This window comes from Myotis daubentonii, chromosome X, assembly GCF_963259705.1.
Source record: "Myotis daubentonii chromosome X, mMyoDau2.1, whole genome shotgun sequence".
NCBI lineage: Eukaryota > Metazoa > Chordata > Mammalia > Chiroptera > Vespertilionidae > Myotis > Myotis daubentonii.
Window position 1 is genome coordinate 46,433,482 of NC_081861.1, and position 5,315 is coordinate 46,438,796.

The window sequence follows — 5,315 nt, forward strand, 5'->3', positions numbered from 1 at the left end:
GCTGAAACAGATTTGTAAGAGCTCTTTGGCACATTTCGGATTCTCAAGGACAAGGATGAGAGGCAGTGGTTGGCAGTGATTATAGGTACCCTAGATTCTCTGTGCTCTTTGTATCTTAGAAACTAAGATAGCGGTTCTCAACCTGTGGGTCGCGACCCCTTTGGGGGTTGAACGACCCTTTCACAGGGGTCGCCTAAGACCATCGGAAAACACATATATAGTTGCATGTTGTTTTTGTGATTAATCACTATGCTTTAATTATGTTCAATTTGTAACAATGAAATTGGGGGCCACCACAACATGAGGAACTGTATTAAAGGGTCGCGGCATTAGGAAGGTTGAGAACCACTGATCTAAGACATCTCTCTTTGTGTTGTTCTTTGCAAAAAAGAGGATCCTTCTCCCAGAAAAGAGGTGTAGCTATCTAATCTCCTCCTCCTAATCAAAATAATAGTAACTAATATGGAATGAGGTCCTCATTATGTGCCAAGCTCTATGCTAAGCATTTTGATATGTATTGTCCCCTTTGATCCTCACAACAAGCCTATGAGGTAGGTAAGGTACTCTTATTCCTGTCTTCACTTGGAGAAATTCCCAGATCAGCTAGCTTGATAAGGGGTTCTACAATACAGTAACAGCCTGCAGTAACAAAATCAGATTCATTCAAAAATAAATAAGAGCATGCTGGCTGTATTTGGGGAATAGTCTTTAAGTAACTTCTTGTGATTAATGGATTCCATGTAGAAAAGTTTGGTTGACACATACATTGTACAAAGGGAAGTGTCTTAATATACTGAAATTCAGTTTGGTCAGAGGTTGTTTCACACTAAATTCATCCTGCCCACATTCACAGATCGCACTCCTATCCCCCTTTTAGTTACACTTCCCCTTCCCTCTGGGTCTAAAAAGTATGCCTGCTTCATAAACACACATGCCATAAAGAAATGTGGATGGCCCAATCTTCTTGAAAACCTTAGTTTGTTGAATTACAGTCTCTTGTCTCATAAAATTCTTCTTTAGTAGATATTTGTTGTATCCCTGGGTGAGAATGATTGTCAGCGTGGTCAGTGATACTATTGGGGAAATTGCAGGGATGTAGATAGGTAAAGAGTGGCCAGAGAAGACACAGGGAAGATGTAGATCATGTACTACATAATGATGTTTGGGTCAATAATAGATTGAATATATGACAGCAGATTATATGGAGTGTAAGAAAAAAGTTTGTTTGCAATGTTGAAAGGAAAGGCTGAACCCTACTAAGATGTTGGATTTCCTGGTAGTTCTGGGTGGTTTAAATAGATGAGAAGACTCAGCATGTTTTCTAACCACCATGTTCCTGCCCCAGGCTTAGGCCTGGAGTGGGCCAGGGGGAGGAAGAGAGCCTGGGAGATCACCACCCACCACCCGCCAACCCTCTGTTTCCCTCATTCCCTCTCTCTCTTTCACCTCTTCCTTTTATTATTTCTCCTCTCAAGCTTTATTTCTCTGCATCTCTTTTGATCTATGCTCTTCCTTTCTCTCCCCTTCTCTATTTTCCCTTTCTCCATTCCTTACTCGCTCCTCCTAATGTCTTTTCTCTCGCAGACAGTGCTTTCCTCCATAGCCTTCCCCTGGCCCCCACAATGTGTGTGTGCATGCATGTACACACACACACTTTATCTTTTATAAAGTATTTTTACTGTACCTTTTCTATGTTTAGCTATGTTTAGATACACAAATAGTTACCACTGTGTTACAATTGCTTAAAGTATTCAGTACAGTAACATGATATACAGGTTTTTAACCTAGAAGCAATAGGCTACATCATAAGTACTGGTGGGTTATACCACCTAGGTTTGTGTAAGTACACCCGACGATGTTTGTACAATGACAAAATTGCCTAGCCATGTATTTCTCAAAATGTATCACCCTCATTAAGTGATTCAGGACTATATTTGGATAGAGAGGATAGACCTGAATTTTAGGAGCAGCTGTCAGTGATCAGCTGTAAAGTCTTGGGCAAGTGAACCTCTCTGTACCCCAAGTTACTCACCTGGTTAACAACTGGGTTGGACTAGAGCAGCGGTTCTCAACCTGTGGGTCACGACCCCTTTGGGGGTCGAATGACCCTTTCACAGGGGTCGCCTAAGACCATCAGAAAACACATATATAATTACATATTGTTTACAGTAGCAAAATTACAGTGATGAAGTAACAACAAAAATAATTTTATGGTTGGGGGTCACGACAACATGAGGAACTGTATTAAAGGGTCGTGGCATTATGAAGGTTGAGAACCACTGGACTAGAGGCGCTATAACATTCCTTCCAGCTCTATGACTAATAGGCTGAGTCCTGGTCAGAATCTGGTCAGATCCACAAGGTTCCTGGGGTGGTTCCCTTGGAGATGAGGCCATATTGCAATGCATAATAGGAAATGACACAGACTTAGTGTCCGACTCTCCAGGTTTTTTGCCAGAGACCAATTCCAGCATGTTCAGCAGGGCTGCATCTGGGAATGGCTTTAAGGCATTTCCCCAAACCTGAATAGGATTCATTATATTGATTGTGGCTGCCAGACAGCTAAAAGGCATCTTAATCTACATGTTATTGCCTCCTACTGGCTAAAACACCTGAACAGCCTAGGCTAATTCCCCCATTCTGACAATGGACTCTGTACCAAACCCTGACCCTTTGAAGTGTATATATCTGCCTCGCCTCAGGACAAGTTGTGTTAATAAAAAGTATGGGGTCCTGGGGAGGAGGAGAGAACCTAAGACCTTAGACTTAAGACCTTAACTTCTTAGCTCCTTTAGCTAAGCTCCTCTGACCCCCAATGCCTTTCAAAATTATATCTTGTCTCCGGACTCTTTATCAGTCCCTGGACTCGATTTACTCTATGCACAGCCTTCTCCAGATTCCTGAACCCTTCTTGATGCTGGGACAAGAACCCCGGCAGTTTTTATCTCTCAGAAACAATTATGGGCTAGATGGTTTATACTGCCTGGTGAGACTGTATCAAGAAGGAGTTAAGGCAATGAATTATGGAGTTGGACCTTAGTTTGCAAACCAGTCCTGCTGCTTCCTAGTGGGTGCCTTGGGACAAATGATTTGACCTCTCTGAACATCAGTTTCTGGGTCTCTAAGATGATGAGAATAGAACTACCTCATAGGCTTGTGAAGATGAAAGACATTAATGTAGTATGTAAAGTACTTAGCTCATCGCCAGGCAAAACGGAAGTGCCCAGTCAGCCGTGTCTATGACTACTACTCATTGCTATCAACGTAATTCTTCTGACATGGGCATGGCTAAGTTTAAGCATTTTTCATGAATACAGTTTTATCTTTCCGGATGGAGTTTGAGAAATGTATAAACAGATCTTTCTGGCCAAAGCATCTCTAGAGTCAGATCTGGGTTTAGTTCTTTGCTCTGCTTCTTACAGGCTCTGGGACCTTGGGCAATTATTTCACATCTCTGTCCTTATCTGTAAAATGCAGGCAGGTATAATGCCTACCCCCAAGGGTTGTGATGAATATGATAATGAATGTGGAGAACTTAGTGCTGTGCCTGACATTTATAAGCCACTCAATAAGTGGTGGTGTGGACGAAAAGGGGCCACATGCTGAACTGACAAGCTCAGGAGAGGCCTGCATGGCAGTTTTGCAGACTTGGAGACCTAAAGTAAGCACAAAGGATGGTCTGAAATTAAACCTTAGCTAAAAGCGGTTATGGTGGGCAGTTACGTCCTAAGCTGATATCTTCACTGATAAGGTCAACCTTTACCCTAACTGAGCCTATCTGTCTTTTTGCATCTATGATAACATGTTTTTGGGATGTCTGGGTAACTTGTGACTTCCCTTTTTATGGAGCCCCTGGGGCACAGTCAGGTGTGCTGGGCCCAGGACAGATACCACAGATTTCTTCTTAATTGTTCCTGCACCCACCTAAGTATGTGTCCATCATTTTACTTTTTATCCTATCACAGAGGTTTCCCCGATTCGCTTAATCCCACCTCCTTAAATCTGTCACCAATGAATTTCATGTATAAATATGGACGTAACCCTGCCATTCTCCGGAGCATTATCTCAATTCGTTGAGGTTCTGCTTCCCGGCATATGTTGACAGTTTGGCTCAAATAAACTCACAAAAATTCTTTACAGGTTTCAATGGTTTTTTTTACGTTAACAGTGGCTTTAATACTGATAGTGAAAATAATCAGTGTTGTGAGAATACTGATTACCTCCACTACCACTACTCTTGTTGGCATAGAGGGTTGAGTGTGTTCAAGTTTGTACAGTTTTGGCATACCTAACCAAAATGTTAGGAGAGGTGGCTGTCGCTGTTCCTGAAGGGACAGCAAAAGAGTTGTTGCCAGACTTCACTGACAGTGGCTGGGAGTTTAAAACTGAGTTGTTTTTGGAGGCATGATGAAAAATGACTATATTCTCAGCAGAAGAATTCTATTTATGTCTACCAGTCCCATTATATCTAAAAACTGTAGGAGGAAAATGTAATTCTAAACTGGCCCTGTACCTCTAAGACTCAATTTCAGTCGGTCAGCCAGGACACGCTGTTCATAGACTTCCTCGGCAGCATCTGGGCGCAAAGATGTCAGGTCTCTATTCTTTGTCAAGGTTGTTGTCATTCTCCAATGGATGCCCACTGTTCTTGAGCCTCTCCATGGGGGTAAGATTCATTTGATGGATAGATAGACGTACTGGAAGGGTGGGATTTCTCAGGAATTCGATGTTAGTGTAGGTGGAGTTATATGGGACTGTAGAGGTATTAGTTAAATAGAAATAAAAAAACTGAAATCGTCCTAATGGTTAAGGAGATGAGTGTATTTATGGAGGGAGGGGTATTGGCTTTTTCTTTTTGTGTCCCTCCGTTTTTTTCTTTAGTACTCTGTTAAAAGTCAAAGAGACAGAAAACAGCCAGTCACTGCAAGGAAAGCTAAGCTCCAGGTATCCTGCCTTCCCAGACCACTCCAGGTTAGGATGGTATTGGCCACTTTCTAAGGGAGTGTAGACTCCACCTCACCAGGCACCCACCCTCCGGCCTGGACTCAGACTTTCTCTCACTCTAGCTTTCTCCCTTATCCCCTTCCTTTAAGGAATACTAACCATAGGTTTCAAAGATGTCTTCATAAGCATCTTCCAGCATCATCTCCTCTACAGACCAGGTAAGCATTCTCTTTTTCGGTCTGGGTTCTGAGGTTATAGAAAAGAAAAATGGATTTCAATTTTGTACAGAGATTTAGGGCTAATTTCAGATATCTAGAAAAACACTTCCTCTATTCTTCCACCAGATTCCTTCTACTCAGCTCTCATCTTCA